The sequence below is a fragment of the Arvicanthis niloticus genome, chromosome 7 (genome assembly GCF_011762505.2).
Source record: "Arvicanthis niloticus isolate mArvNil1 chromosome 7, mArvNil1.pat.X, whole genome shotgun sequence".
NCBI lineage: Eukaryota > Metazoa > Chordata > Mammalia > Rodentia > Muridae > Arvicanthis > Arvicanthis niloticus.
In genome coordinates, this window is record NC_047664.1 from 23,278,585 (window position 1) to 23,295,706 (window position 17,122).

The following is a 17,122-nucleotide window of genomic DNA, read 5'->3' on the forward strand; positions in this document are numbered from 1 at the left end:
AGGAGAAAGGATTGTTTCAAGGGCCAGTGGCAAGGCAGGACCAGTCTTTCCTAGATGTGACAGCTGCTTTATCTTCTAAGAAATTTGAATACTTACAAGCTTGCCTTATCTACCACGGCTACCACTCAAAACCAAAACCAAACCACAAACAACAAAACACATGCACACACAAAACAAACAAAACACCTCAAAACAAAATAAACTAAACAAAAACATTATCAGAAGTCCATCTGGTAGAGTGGGTCAAAGGATTTCGATGTAGAAGAGGAAGAAGAGGAGGCAGCCAACTGCAGAACACTCCTCCCATCCACCCATAGCCTTCCTCCATTTAAGCCTCCCTCACGCAGTCATTGTTCAGTGCAGAAAGAGCTCCGACAAATATTGACAACTGGAGCGTGGATCATTTGTGGAAGCAAACAGAATTACTGTTAAACCGAATAAAGGTCATTGCATTAGGTAATGGAAAAAAATAAAGAATAGGAAATATGGGGAAAGGGGAGCCAAGAAACAAAAAGATTAAGGACTGGGATCTAGTGTCCTGGGTTCATTTGCCCTTAGTCTCTGCACTTAGCTGTGCTATCATAGCCAAGCTGCGTAGGTTCTCTGAGGGCGATGAGCTAGTGGGGAGGGGAGACAAATAGAAATAAAGATGAGGCTCTTCCAAGAGAGAATGCTAGCATACCACAGGGATTTGGGTTTGAGCTAAAAGACAAGATCTATAAAAGACAAACCCTTTATGGCCAACTGAGGATGCAGGCAGCACACTGAAGGGAAGAATCAGTAGCTGATCATGCTTCTGGTTTTGTTAAGCAACATTGTCACTCAGACAACACTTAGGGTGGGGTAGATACTTCTGTGACTCCCATGGGTGGGTAGGCCAACACTCTCCCGGCTGTGACTCCCCTGGATAGGGAAGCTTGGTCTCCCTCTACTTTATTCTGCTGCTGTGCAAAATCTTGCTTAGAGATAGTGACCACAAACACTATTTTCCTCTTTCTAGTTTTAGTGTTCATAAAATACAATGTTTCTCTCTAGGTTAAAAAAAAAAAAGAAAAGAAAATAGGTGTAGGCAGTTATCACCACTGTTTACATTGTCTCCGTGTGCTCTGTGAAGTTTTTAAAAGTAGAGTAGCTCCTTTCCCACTCAACCGAGTTGTGAGGCTCTAGGCTTGTTGCTCTTCCACAGAAAGCCAGGGGTTCAGGAGACTCAGAAGTAGAAGCACTTTTGGGGACCAAGTTGTAAAAGTCTAGCACAGTTTGAGGTTAATAGTTTTCCATTTAAAGCAGTGGTTCTCAGCCTTCCTAATGCCACGACCCTTTAATACAGTTCCTCATGTATGGTGACCCTGGAAACATAAAATTATTTTTGTTCCTACCTCATCATTGTAATTTTTGCTTTATGAATCACAATCTAAACATCTGATATGCAGAATATCTGATATGCAATCTCAAAGGGGTAGAGACCGCAGGTTGAGAACCACTGATTTAAAGGCATGCAATATCTTCTATACTGATAAGGTTGAGCCTAGTTAGTTGCACTAAGACAACTGTGTTCACTAACTTCCCCATTTGGGAGGTTAGTAACCTGAGGAGCAACCCACCATGGTTTGTTGGGTGGGATAGCAGAGAGACAAGCCAAAAAAATGGAGTTTAGAGAACCTTAATTGTCATGGGAATTTATACCTTTTCTTCTCTTGGCATGAGTTGGGTTTTTTTTTGTTTTTTGTTTTTTTTTCTGTTCTTCTCAGCAACTAGAAATAGCTGCCTAGGAACTGATTAGCATATTTTGTGGCTTGAATTTCTGTACTTCAATGGGAGATCTTTGATGTAGTGAGTTATACAGCAGGGAATTGAAACCACTGAAACAGTAACACGTGTGCAGGTTTGGATGTCAGATTTGGTGGGAGCCGTGTGCAGCTTCAGGCTGAATGTTAGGCCACAACAGTAGATAATAAAGAGCAAACACATGGATGCATGTCCTGACATCGAACTCAACAAAACATAGATTTGAAAATGCTATTGGGAAAAAAGAAGAAAAAGAGGAGGAAGAGGAGGAAGAAGAAGATGATGAAGGAGGAGGAAGAAGAAGAAGAGGACGACAAGGAAGGGGAGGAGGAGGAGAAGGAGGAGAAGGAGAAACCCAGAGAATTAGGCAACTTGGAAAAAGTAAATAAATAAACAATCACATGAAAGGGAAAACCAAAAACAAACAGTGCTATTGGACAGTGCTTGATGTTGCTGTGGCATTTGAAGTCAACACCGAGTTACGTGAGACAAATGGCAGGAATGTGCTTGGTCACATCTATATCTGTGCCTGTGCAAGCCCACCTTTCTTGAAGACTCCGTATTGTATCAAGTGAACCTACCTTAAGAGTTGTTCTAAAGTAAATTGCTCTGACCAGTGCTCCACACTTGCAATCCCACGTGGGCAGAGAAGTGCTCAGTGAGTGTAGCTGCTGTGGCTGTCACAGACACCAGCACCTTTGTCATTTGCCATTCCCAACGTGAAGGCTGCTGAGACTCAGGACAGATCACCACGGAATCTTAAAACAGTGCTGCTGCTGCAAGACTCACACTGAGAACCCTCAGACAAGGGAAACACACAAAGAGTACTTCTCTTAAAACCCAGCTGATTGTCCGTCGATGGGAAAACATCAAGTTTTGGTCTTTTTGTGATTTAATTCACTGAACTGTTTCTTGAGAACGACTCCCATGTCAGTCACTGTGCACAGCTCTGAGGATGATGAGCTTCTGGAGTGAGGCAGTGGATTGGAGCTGTGCTGATCTCTGCACTGGCGGGCTAAAGACTTCACTGAGTCTCTTCCCTTGTCTTGTATCTCAATCACCTACATCTGCGTGCACCAATATAAGGCAAGGTATGGTGGTTCATAAGGTTCCTTTATTTGTGTATACTCCAAAATTAATCATTTTCTCTGTATGGGGAAGGCAACCTTTATTTTTTTTATGGGCTGCATGTGTAGAGGGAAAACGGGGAGAGGGGATAGAAGGAACAGAAGCAAAGGAGTCTCTGCTGCAGCTGAACTGAAAGACAAAGCAAAATGAAACATACACTCATGACATTGAAGACCATTGCAACTCATGATTCATTCCAAGGGAGACCAGGCTCGATAGTGTGGCTTTCTGTGGGAGGTTTTCTGTGGTGCTCAGGGGTGGGAAGATATGAACTAGAGAAAGCAGTGGAGGGAGCTAGATTGCAGTGCAGCAAATTCAGCAATAGTGTGACTGCAGCAATGGGAATGTCCGTGATCCTGCACCCACATAGGCCAGTCTTCTCTGTGGACACATAACCAAATGCCCATGAGAATGGATGAGCTGGCTTGTACCTAAGTTTGCCAAATGTAACACACACAGAAGTGTAGGAAGTTCAGTGAAATTTGAACTTGCAGAACAACATTGTAATTTATAAGTTAACTTTACTGTAATATACCCCGAACATGTATGAAATATACCTATGTTAAAATTCAAATTCAGAGGCACATTCTATGCCTTATCTGGCAACTCTATACTTTGAAGGCTCTTCTAGAGCCCGGATACAGACAGCAGATAGCAGCCCTATCAGATTTAGCTGTTTTTTTTTTTTTATTTTTGTTTTTGTTTTTTTCCACTTAGTGACCCATGGCTTACTCTGAATGTCTAGTTAGAATTCTGAATGGCTAGTTAGAATTGACTGTTTCTGGCCAGAAAGTAGAAAGGACCCAGATTCCTTTTCTTCTCCAACACACACTTTTTGTTGAGCAGGGCTAAGAGCAAAGCATTCTGGGAATCTTTTTCTGGAGACCTGCTCATAGCTGCGCAACCACATGGGCTGGCAGCATCCCTTTCCTCCAGACCTGCCCTCCTGCTGGGGTGAGTCTCCCCTACCACCCAAGCAAGCCCTCTGTTTGCCATCTTTCTCTTCCTTCATCCGTATTCCCATCATTCTGAAGCTCAAAATCATAAAGATATAGAAAAATGTGCATCCCGCTGAGAGAGAAACTTTCTGACAGCAGGCATCTGACAGGGAAGTTAGGCTTTTTCTTATTGACGCCTCCTTTTATTTAAGAAAAGTCATCACCTTTCTTGTCATAATCCTTCAAACCATATCTTGGGGGGTGCCATGTTGTGTCTGTTTTCCCTGTTTCCCAATGGAGTCCTCATTTTTGTCCTTCTCTCTGGTTTTTCAGCCCAGTGCTAGCCTGTCTAACTTTGCCTGTTAGACCATCTGTCCCCAAAGATGACTGTAATTCAGAAGGTGACTGATGGTCAGTCCGACCTATCTAGATGCACAGAACCAATAGGATGGGGACATACATATGAGAAGTTTATTATAGGAACCAGCAGATGCTATTGGGCAAGTTCAGAGGCCTTCTTATGTGCCACTGGTAAGTAGAAACTTAGGGGAGACAAAGAACCAAGCTCCTCCGGTCTACAGTTAAGAGAAGTAATAATACATATATTCGGAGAGAGAATGAGTTTGCTTCCCTCTGCCTTTCTTTTCTCCTAGGGTTAGATTAGTGAAGGAAGATCTACGTTCCATCTTTCATTCTACTTTTTCAAATATTAAAATCTTCTGAAAATGCCATCAGAGACATAACTGGAAATAATGTTTATCAGGTATTTAAACACCTCTCCCCTGGGAGAAGCTAACACATTATACTGAGCATCTGACAGCCTGAGCAGTACCAGCTCTCACTCGGGACCCTCTCCTGTGGAATTTAAGTTAAAAGAGTCCAGTTGATAGACATAGTGTAGTGGTTTGGATCTGAAATATCTCCACAGGCTTCCTAGAATGTGACACTAGTTTGAAGGCTATAGAACCTTTAGGAAATTGGGCCTGACTAACAGAAGCAGACACTAGGGGTAGGCATCCTAAGGATGTGCTTGCCCCTGCTTTCTCCTTCCTAGTCTGCCACTGTGTGAAGACCTGCTGCTACAGACTGAGCTACCCAGCTCCAGGCCACCATCAGGACCACTCTTCAATGCCTTCTCCACCATTATAGAGTGGAATTCCTGTCTTCACTTGCCCTGTCAGTGTTCTGCCACAGCAATCAGAAAAAATAACTAACACACGAGTCTACTCTCTGCCTTCAGTGATCAAACTCTTCTGAGTGGACACCAGTCCCAGGCATTAATCTATCCTATTCAACATTCATTCAGTGCCTACTTTTTGTCAGAGCAAACGTCTTCAGAGTAAAGCTGTGTAGGTGATTGTCCGGGAGATATCTATTCAAGTCCGCAATTTACTGTGGCCATCTATGGCATGGGAGACTGGGACCGATTGTACCAATAGGGCAGCCAGGGATGACTTTTGATCTGGGCCAGGCATTGAGAACTCTGAATTGATGGATAAAATCTGTGACCATCATGAAATGTATCTGGTGGGAGGAGGCTCTACAATTTAGGGATATTTGTTAAAGCCAAAACTGAACTGCAAACTCAAGTTTAGGACCAGGACTTACCTTGAGAGGCAGAGGAGAGACCATAGAGGACAGAATTGAAGAGGCTATGGACAACTTGGGTCACAGTCAAGGCTTCGGTATTTGTTAAGGACTAGTTACTCAATGCAAGGACCAAGATAGGCCTTGGTCTCAAAATGATCATGACCAACAGTCGGGCAGTAGTGTCTTGTGGGTAATCAAGGTCTTGAGTAAGAATTCTACTTTTCAAATATCAGAATTGTTAACTTGGGCTCCATGATTCTGAGCATTATGGTGGAAATCATTTGGGGAGGGACAGAAGAGATGGTTGGGAGCTGGGCAAAGTCTGCTGTTATTATTATCACTAGCTCCTCACGAACTATGGTGATCCTAGACGCTTAATGAGTGCTTCAGGAATTGAAAAGCATTTACGACAAGTGAATCAATCCAGTCAAACTAGATTGCTGAATAATTGTCAAGGCCTCCAGTTAAAAATATCACTCAGAGTGAAAAATCAGACAGAATATCCTGACTTCCTCTTCAGACAGGGTCCTTAGCTTGGTTCCTACGTAAAGAAGTAAAGTACGAGATGGTCCCGGAGTTGGCCGCTGAGACCTGATGCATTTTATAGTGTAGTCTGCTGTTTGGCAACCTGTAGAGGACCAGCTCCTCTCAGAAGGAGTGATTTTTGCACATCTGGGGACTAATGCCAGAAGTTCCCCACAGACCCTGTTAACAGGACATGCTCCAGTTAGGCAGCACACAAAAGCCGGTGTGACCCTCAAGTGACTGCATAAAACAGTGTCTGGTCAACTGCAGAATGAAGGTACCCAGCACCTGCTCAAGGGTAAGATTAAGAACCAGGAGAAAGCACACGGCAGCATTCTTCTCCAGAGAGAGTCATACCAGGAAGGCGGGCCTTTGCTTCAGAGGTAAAGGATGCTCCCCGACATTTTCACTGATAGAACAACTATTTATGGCAGCAAGCATCTTCTCCAGCTTCATCCACTTATTCTGTCTTGGAAAAAAGTCACATAGCCAGCTCTGACCCTCAGAATTTGGGTTGATAATTTGAAGTTTCCTCCATAGACATTTACAAGTAAGCCTTTCCTTTGCAGCGCTTGATTACGAACTATCTGCTTATACTGGTTCTAAAATGAATCTGGAGCCATCCACACACTTGCCCACATCTGTAATACACAGTCATTCCAGATAAATGGCTGAGGACTGGCTTCTGCCACCCTGGGGTTGAGGCAAGCAGTCTCTTCAGTGCCAGCCTGTTTTCTTTATTCTCCCATGCTGAGCTGTTTTAGTGCTCCAGGCTGGAATGTGTTAACACAATGTCAAAAGATGCTTAGATTAGGAGAAATGATAATAAGGTAATAATCCTGAACACCTGCCTAAGCCTTTTCACTTCTAAAACTATAATGACAGCTAATAGCTGCACTGGATTCTCCTAACAATCCCATGGAGGATGGCAGGTCATCATTATTATCCTAATTGTTTGAATAAGGAAACTAAGGCCCAGAGGGGTTGAGTAACTTATCTGAGGCCACTCAGCTAACCCTGTCTAGGGCTTCTCTCAGCAAATGTGGAGACTCCCAGGAGTGAAAGCCTGCCTCAGAGTTGCTTGTTCAGATCATTCTTTGCACTCTCCCAAGGTCATTTACAAGAAGTGAGAGGGGTTGGCTCCTTTGCCCGGACTGCAGCAACCCCTGATCACTCTCCAGAAGAAATTTGGTTTGGAGATGCTTCAGCCCAATGGTTTTGATGGCTGGAACATTCTTTCCTCTTATTTCATTCAGAACTTCAGTGCTTGCCAAGAACCTTCATTTCCCTATAAGCTCCTGCTCTACGTGGAACTCTGTTTCTAGTTTTCTGCTAATTTCAAGTCATTTGTTCCTTATAAAAACCCTAAAGGGGAAACTATTGTCTCCATTTTGCAAGCCCGTGTACAAACAAGACTCTCCTGGAAGCTTTCTGAAGCTGAAGTTTACTCAGTAAGATTCGGGTGGGAACTGGGAATCCACATTTCTAACAAGTGATGCCATTCAGGCTGCTGGAAGGGGTCCCAGTCTTCCAGATCTACTCTCTAGGGTCTCCCAAGGCAGCGGCTATGAATCAGCTGAATTTATGAAGATGGAGACACTTGTAGGTATTTTTATTTTATCGGCTATGGAGGAAAGTCTGGGATTTAGTAGCTTTACAAGTCTTCATGGAGACTCCAGTATATAATCTGTGTAGGAGCTTCAGAGCTGATATCAGGATCCTACTCAGAAAGTTAACCTATGAATTGGTCCAGTGGCACAGGACTGTTGGCAAGTTGTGGGACAAACAATTGATGACCATCCCAGCTGTTTCTGTGTCCAAGCGCTTGTTAATACAGCAGCTGTGAAAATGGATGAGCACGTGTCTCTATGATGGGAAACCGATTCCTTTGGACCGAGGTCCAGGAGTAGTAGAGCTGGGTCATGTGGCAGATCTAGGTCTAGTTTTTTTGAGGCACCACCACGCAGATTGCTACATCGATTGCACTAATTTGCAATCCTACCACCCTGAGAGTTTCCTGCCCTACACATCAGCAGCGCTGTTTGTTTTCTTTATCTTAGACATTCTGACTGGTGAGATGAAATTGTAAAGTAATTTTAATTTGCATTTCCCTCATGACCAATGATGGCGTCTTAACCAGACTAGTTAGCTGCATGTAAAAGACTGAAAACAGACTCATGTCTAACACTCTGCACAGAATCCAAGTCCAAATGGATCAAAGATATCAATATAAGACCAGATACCCTGAATACTAGTAGAAGAGAAAGTATGGAATACGCTTTAACTCATTGGCATGGAAACCTACTAATACAGAAGCTTCCCAAAACACATACAAGGGATTTAAGTGGAGTTACTATATAATGGGGGGAGCAATGCTGTGACTGGACATCATATACTACCAAGCAAACCCCCCAAGTACTAGAACAGGTTACATCTTGTTGAGTCAAAAGAGTCCCCTAGATCCCTCCCCTCAAACATTACAGTTCAGTGTCAAAGCTGTAGGTTAACCTTCACATAACAGTAAGGCCTAATTGCTGAAGACACCACTTACGTCATGAAACATGGAGCGACCGAGCTGGAGCCAAACTAAAAGCTTCATCCCTACTGACTAGTGTTCATTATGATACAAGGAAGAGAAAAATAATCATTGCTATACACTAGTATAATAGTGACTAAAATGTTATGGAGTAACCAACACGTTTTGTTTGGTGGAACATGGAAACCACACCTGACACTGTTAATGGGACCAATAACCTGAGAAGAGAGACTAGATAGGCCATGTGCCCTAGGGGAACACCTAATACTATTATTTTGCTAAACGAACATAGGAACAAAATGACTCCTAATGACATATTGCTATACTCAGAGCTCACTGCTTTTCTCTGATGCGCCTATGACTGACAGGCTCCACAAGGTAAAGTCGGCACAAAGCTCCACCCTTAACCAATAAATAAATAAATAAATAAATAAATAAATAAATAAATAAATTACAAAGTTCCACAATCAATCAATCAATCAATCAATCAATCAATATTACAAAATCCCACCCTTAACCAATAAAGAAAGAAATATTACAAAGTTCCACCTTTAATCAACCAACCAACCAATCAATCAATCAATCAATCAATCAATGTTACCAAGTTCCACCCTTAACATACACACACACACACACACCACACACACACAAATAAATAAAATTATCTGGTTTTGGCAGTGGGGTAACATCGGCTATGTCAACCATACTCCAGGGCAGGCGTCAGGATCAGGAGTAACTGAACAGAACAAAATGAAGTTCATTATTCTGTGTGCTTTAGGGGGCTGTGGTTGTATAAGCTGCCACTTTGTTGAAAGTGTTTGTCAATTCTGACAGTTTCTTTGGGGGTCTCTCATGAATACAATCACGTCACTTGCAAGTAGAGATCATTGGACTTTCCCCTTTCCTGTGTGCATTCCTTTATTCCCCTTCTTTTGTCTTACTGTTGTAGCTAGGACTTCAAGCACTACCTTGAATAAGAGCGGGAGGGGACATCCTTGCTCTTCCTGATTTTATGGGAATGCTTTAAGTTTTTTGTTTTTGTTTTTTGTTTGTTTGTTTGCCATTTAACATCATGGTGGCTATCAGTTCGTCATAGACAGTCTTTATTGTGTTGAGATATGTGTCTTCCACCCCAAATCTCTTCAGGGTTTTTATCATGAAGGGATAATGAATTATTTCACAAAGATCTTTTCTGCTTCAGTTGAAATGATGATGTGGTTTTTGTTCTTTAGTGCATTTATGTGATGAATTATGTTTATTATTTACATATGTTGAACAATCCCTGCATCCCTGGAATTAATCCAAATTGATTGTTATGAATAATATGTTCTTGAGTATGGTTTGTAAGTGCTTTTATTCAGAATTTTTTAGTCTATGTACATCAGGAAAATTGACCTATAATTCTCTCTCGCTCTTTCTCTCTCTCTACTTTATGAAATAAGTTGGGCATGTCTGTTAGACTACTGAGTTGAATGCATCTAATGATGAACCTTTTTTTAATAGTTGGGGTATTTTAAATTACAAATTCTAGCCCATTGATTGCTATAGACATGTTTTAAATTATTAAATTCATCTTGGCTTAACTTGGGTAGGTAGTATGCAACTAGAAATTTATCTGTTTCTTTTAGATTTTTCAATTTAGTAAAATACAAAAACGTGAAGTATGTTCTCATGATCCTTTGAATTTCCTAAGTGTCTGTTGTAATGTCTCCACTTTGATCCCTAATTGTATTAATCTGGCTCTTCTCTTCCTTCGGTTAATGTGACAGAGTTTTGTTATCTCTTCAAAGAACTAAATCTTGGTTTCGTTGAGGTTTTTCATTCATTTCTATTTCCTTAATCTCTTCCCTAATTTCATTTTCATCTCCACCTCCACTATTTTTCTCCATCTAGTGCTTCAGGGATTTGTTTGTTCTTGTTTTTACAATGCCTTAAGACTTGTCATCCCCAGGTTAGCTAAGGTCTCTCTGGTTTCTAATGTAGGCTCTGAGAGTGAAACTTTCCTCTTGAGACTTCCTTCATTATACCCCATAGGTTTTAGAATGTCATGTTTTCATTTTTAAGTATGGAATTTTTTTCTTTTTTCTTCTTAAGTTTTGCAATGGCCATTCATTATATAATAGTATGTGTTTTAAAATCTCTATGAGTTTGTATATTTTCTATAAGTTCTTTGCTGTTCATTTCTAGCTCTGTCTTGTGTACCAACATGAGATGCTGTTTTAATTTTCCTGTATTTGTTGAAACTTGCTTTATGACTAAATATGTGATATATTTTAGAGAAGAATCTGTGGGGTACTGAGAAGAATCTTTTGGTGTTTGTGGATAGTCTTCTATTGTGTCCATTTGATTATACTTTCTTAATAATCCATAGAGGAGGCATTGCTGCTTGGATCAAACAATAGCCGATCCAACTTTCCTTTAGAATTTTTTTCCTTGAGTTATATGTGGGTAGATGAAGAGAACACTGTCAGACTGTTTTGTAGCTAAGATGTTGGCAAACTGGCTCAATTTGACTCTACCAATTAGTGCCATCTCATCTTTTACGTGAAGGACTAAGAGGAAACCGTTGTGTAAAGAGAAATGGTAACTTCTGGGTAGGAAGGCGTTTTCTGAGGCAGTGATGGTCGCTGGCCGGTGTGTAGATATGGGCAGAGGTGACTCTTCAGTAGTCCTAGGGTTTAACTGGTTGTTTGGTAACGAGGAAGCTCAGAACTTTGATTACCTGTTAGAACTTACGGTCTTAGTATCTACTTAACACCTCTTTCTGTGCAAGTGGGCTAAGCTTGATGATTGACTGTCACTAAGACCACATAGTCCTACTAGTGGAGCAGTGACAGTAATAGTAGTAACTAATGTCATCTGTTTTACATTTAGTAACATCATTCTTTATTCCAAATAGTAATAGCATTATTCTAGTGTATCTGACTTATATATGAGGTAGTTTTCTAACCATTTTACATGTATTGATAGACCAGACCGGTTCTACCGAGGTTGCTACTATTATCCTTATTTGAAGATGAAAAACCATACATGTAGAGATGAAAAAAAAAAAAAAGGCCTCAACTGATATAATAAAACAGGGAGAGGAGTTTATGTTTGAACTGGGGTATTTTGGCTCTGCGGCCCATAATTGGGCTAGGGGGCCTCTGGATCCCTGACAATTATATAAAATAGTCATTGTTATTATTGTTATTGTTGTTGTTGTTACGCCTTTATGGAAGCAGAGATGACCTACATTTAGAGAAGTCCCACAATACTAGTTGTTCAGCTAGTTAGTGACAATACAGTGCACTGAAGATCTGCAGACGCCTGCATGCGGGACCTTTTCAGATAGCTTGATATCTGGCTAGAATTTCTTTTCTATGAATGACCCATTAGTTATTTACCTGTTTTCAATTATTTGTGCATCTTTACTTTGATTCATTTGTATTATTCTTTGGGAAATAGTTCAGTCTTTTTTATTTGTGGAAGAGTACGGAAGCCCTGGTCCCAGGGCATTTTGCTATAATGTGCTAAGACCCACACTTCATTTCCTTTGGGGTCCTATAGAGGTGTAGCATGGCCCATAAAAAACACCATTGCTGCTCATATCTCATGATTTTTGCAAATTAATGATCTAAGTAAAATGGACCATTGCCTTTAAGAGTGTGCAATAAAAAATGATAATAAATGCCAGACTGGGGATCATAATGGAAAAACAACTGTTTGGGGTGTTTTGCTATGGTACAGTTCCCCAGCCTGAGTGCATTAAGTGAAGCTGGCTTTTTTTTTTTTTCCGAGGGAGGGGTTCCATGTTCAATGCCTTGAATCTTCACACATGCCTGGGTACAGAATAAGAACTGCCTGTGAAGTCAGAAGAGGCTTAAATCCAAAGCTTGCCAAAAGGCATTTCAATTAGACAGTGACCCGGAAATTCTTGGAGGGATTTTTGAACTCCTTCCTATCTCCTTAAAAGCTTCTTCTGTGCCTTCTTCTCTACCATGGTTCTTTGGTAAGAAGTTAGAACCACTTGGATTTTTGCCAATATGGCCAGGAAAACAAAAGTTAACTGCCATAGCTTTGAGAAATAAATTGCTCCACAAAGAAAAGGAAAACCCAAAGATCTTGGGAGAAAAAAAAATGAAGCCACAGATTCAATTATAACTATTACCAGGTTTGGCTTTAACTTTGGGCCAAAGTGTCAACCAGACAGATGTTCTTGAAGCTGAGTTTTCATAATAAATGTTGTACTTGCAAAAATATTTTAATGACATTTTGACTCTTTATTAGCCATCAAATTCTAGAAGATTTTCCAGGTCAGGGGACGGCCACATACACCATCTCACCCAGTTGTCTCTTTCGTTCTTCTGGGGTTTATGGAGAACATTAGACTTCCAGATGCAATTATTGCATAATAAAGTATTGATTTTCTAAGAAACCTTGTAACATTTTCTTCTTCATAATTAACATTGGCAAGGAATACATACAAGAGGTTTTATAGGGGATTAGCCATTGATTGCCACTTATATGAGACACCAGTGCTTCAGTTAAAGAATAAACAACATTAGAAAACAGTTTCAATCTTTAGAAACTGCAAGTTAGATACAGATTATATATAAGGGTCCTCACAAGATTTGGGTCAGATTTTTTTATGTTACTTGCTTATTTTTGTTCATTTTTGAGATTTTAGTTCCATCTCTCCCTTTTCCTCTCCCTAACCCTCCCATATCTCCTCCTCATTCTCTTCAAAATCTGTGGTCTCTTTTTCATCTGCTGTCATTGCATGCATACATGTTTTGTATTTAGTTTTGATGTATAACATGAGCCACTCTGAAGATATCATTTGAAGGCAAATTGAATTATCATTTATAGCTGATAAGGATTGTAGTTTTGCTTGGCAGTGAGAGTCATTTACTGACTTGTCCTGAGAGCACAGCTCAGCAGTAAAAGCACCAGGAACAGGATCAATGTACAATCACAAACAGGAAGAGGACTTACACTGGAAAAAGATTCAATCATAATTCAAGGGAATTTCTGCTGTGTGGGTAACTGAGGTCATGATGACAGAATATTGTCAGGAGAGGGAGATGATTTGTAAGTAAGTTAAAGGATGAGGTGTTTGCTCCCACTGGATTTGATGAGCACCTTCATGCCCTGTGTACCCTGCTGACATTGTCTCCCAAAGGTGCAGTTAGTGTCAGAAGACTCTCAAGTATCAGGATCCCTTGATGTTGAGATGTAGTGTACAAACTTCTGTAAAGTGCCGGCTAACTTGCCTCCACACCTGATCACATCAGTCACTTAAGGAACGTTCAACAGCTTGGCATTAGCCTTGGAATCAAGGAGCTATGGTTATCCAGAGGAGAGTAGGAGGCATTTGTTCAAACATCTAAACAGATTTTTCTGAGTGTTCATACCCCCTCTGCTCTGTGAGTGGAGGTGTAGTAAGGCAGGAAAGAGGACACCTCTTGGTCTTGGCTGAGGGACAGTGAGTGCACATCATTCCCACGTGCACAGATGTAATTACACATGTGGACCTTTGCTTGTGTTGTCTCTGTCTCTAGAAGATCCTTCTCTTAATGATTAGTTAACTCACTTAGATCACCCCTCATGGAGTAACTCCAAAGTCTCCTATCCAGGAAGCTTTAGCTAAACTGAGAGTTCACCAGACTTTGCTCAAAGGGTTATAAAAAGGGGGTTGGCTAAGTTATGAGGATCTGTAACCCCACGAGCAAGAATTAAAATATTCTTCAGATCCTAGGGCCTCACTACTATCTTTCTTTTCAATGGTATGGCATCCGCATGTGGTGGGCGGTCATGCATATACTTTCTCATTGCTGCAAAATACTATTTTTCTGGTGATTATAACCTCTAGGCTTTATGTCCTCTCTCTAATATGTTTATAAGTTCCCGGTGTTTCACAAGTGTGGTGTGGGGTGTGTGTGTGTGTGTGTGTGTGTCCTAGACCTAATATTTATTGGCCATGGAACTTGGAACTTGGGCATCTTATTGTAATATCATCAATTCGTAGAATTGTAATGAAACTCCAGTGGCAGAAAAAGTTTCTGACAGAGGTAAGTGAGCTGTATACATTTGATACTCAGGGGTCTCTATCTCTGTACTTCATGGATGAAAGAAAAAATATCTAGATTGCATACATGGCACATAATAGGGTTTTAAAAATAAGTAGCTACAAATATATAAAACCAAAATAATTAAGCAGGTAGTCACATGGAAGTTCAAATGGAGTCTTCATGGGGCTTTAGTGCTCATCAAAAACTTCCTGTGTGATGAGGTAAAAACTTACCACCATTTATTGTTCACTTATTTTGTGCCAAGTACTGTGCAGACCACAGCATCTCGTTTAAGTTTCATAGTAAAGTACTATTTATATTTTATATAAAATATTATTATAATGACTATTATTTTGTGGAAATATAAAACAAGAAGCTTTGGGAAATGAAACTACTGTTTCCAAGGTCACTTAGGTAACATATTGGTTACTTAAGTGTACAGGATGTAGAATAGTAAGTGATTCGAAAACTGATTGGTTCACAATGGAATCCCTCATTCTTGTGAGCACGGGACTGGAGATTGCCTATAACACAGATGTACTATACTGCTCTCTAGACTCCGGACCTTCAGTATCAGCGGCAAACTTGTCATATCCTTCCTGTACCACTGGGAACCTGGAACATGGGATCTTTTCCATGAGTATTTCTGTACTTAGCACATACTCCTCTCACTGGGTGCTTGGGAGCATCAGTGAACAAGTTCAGCTGTGTAAGCACATTTCCTCAGCTTTCATGCCATGTGTACTAATATTTCATTGGTCCAAACAAGCCATCTGGCTAGTCCTGAGGGGTGAGGAAGCTCATGCTATCTACCATGTGGTCATAGCAAGAGTGTAGTCGTGTCATCATTGTAAGAGGATGATCTTTGGAGATCACTGAATTCAACTCCACAGGTAATAAATGGAGAGCCACTGTCTGGTCTGTGTGCAGTCTGACTTCGTTGTGCTTGGTCTTATTCTAGACTAAATCACACACACACACTCTAGAAATAGAGAGAATCTCTTCATATAAAAAAGGGATGTTAGGAGGAGTGAGGAGACAGCCCAAAGCAAGGAGAGTTGTAAGAACACTTGGAATGGCCACAGAGCCTTGAGAGAACAATGCAGAATATATAAACAATTGGGATATTATCAGTGATCTAGTGTGAAATCTGAGCTTCCTCAGTGACAGTAACAGGGCAAATAGTTACCCAGATTACAGGTGACACTTGGATTCAATGTCTCTGCTACCTTACATGGTTTGCCAATGTAGATTAAGAAAATATTCTTCACATATTTAGTATCAATAAGCAAGAAGGAAATGGCAGTTTCAGGATTTAATTAGACAGAATTGAATGAAAGGACCATTTGCAAACACTTGGCCAGAAAATGTTGATGAAGCCACAAGCAAGTACCCAGTGACTAACAATAATGAAAGGCATTATTACCACTAGGCTTAAGGAGCAAGGGGTTGGCGGACAGTCTTAACACACACAGTGAGAGCCAGTGTTGTGGAGGGGTCTCTGACAGAACCATAACCATTTCCAAAAGTTTAGTGAGGCAGGAAGAGAAAGTGTAGGGTAGGATTGAAGGGAAAGGGAGGTGAGGAGAAAATTCAGTAAGCTGAGCTCATCGTTTCTCACCTACGACGCATTGTGTAGAGGCCATGATCTGGGATCCCAGGCAGAGTGTGTGTTGGGAGAGGGGGCTGAGCAGATCTGGGGAAGGGTAAGTACAGAATAATCAGCACATAACCATCTATCTGAAAACTTAGCACGCCTTCTTGCATGGGCAGGTCCGTTTCCAAGGATGAGTTCCTTAGCAAAAGTACTTTGCCAGGAAACAATTTGCCCAGCAAAGGAGCCCATGACTAAAGAATGTGAACCAGGCTGGATTCCAATCTCTGCTTACCTCAGAACAACCTTCCCCAGCTACCAAGACGCCCCTCTGGGAGATGACAGCTTTATGATTCTGCTAATGTACATAGTCAGCCTTCCCTTCTTGAGAGTGACCATACCACCTCCTGTTCTCAGTATCTCACTCCTTGTGACAGGAGTGTCCCAATCTATCCCTTTGTTTCCTCATTGCTCCTGAAAACTCTGCTCTTGGCTGGGCCACTTGGCCATCTAGTTAGTTAACACTATTTGGCAAAACAGGCAAACCAAACCAAACCTAAAATTTTGTGATTGGTTATAAGCAAGTATATTTTTTTTCTTGAACATTATATCATTTTTATATAGCATATTTCTATTTAATGTAAATTAGTATCTGCTGTGAACCAAGCAGTTAGGTTGCTATGATAAAGTCAGGGTCACAATTCTTGGGGTTATCAACACTATAAGAAGATATACTGAATCCCAGGGCTTTGAGCTGAGAAGCACTTAAGAGGTCTAGTAAGTTAGGCCTAATTACTCTGCTTTAAGTGAGTAGCTAAGCTGTGAGCTCTGCTTTCTTAATGACCCATGAAAGGATCTGAGACCTAATGCTTTATCTTCTCTAAGGCTTCAGGGCTGGTCAAGGGGTCAACAGTAGAGAGAAAGTCTGAGAGTAGTCCTTTCACTTTTGCCACAATATCTTGGTTAGCTGAAG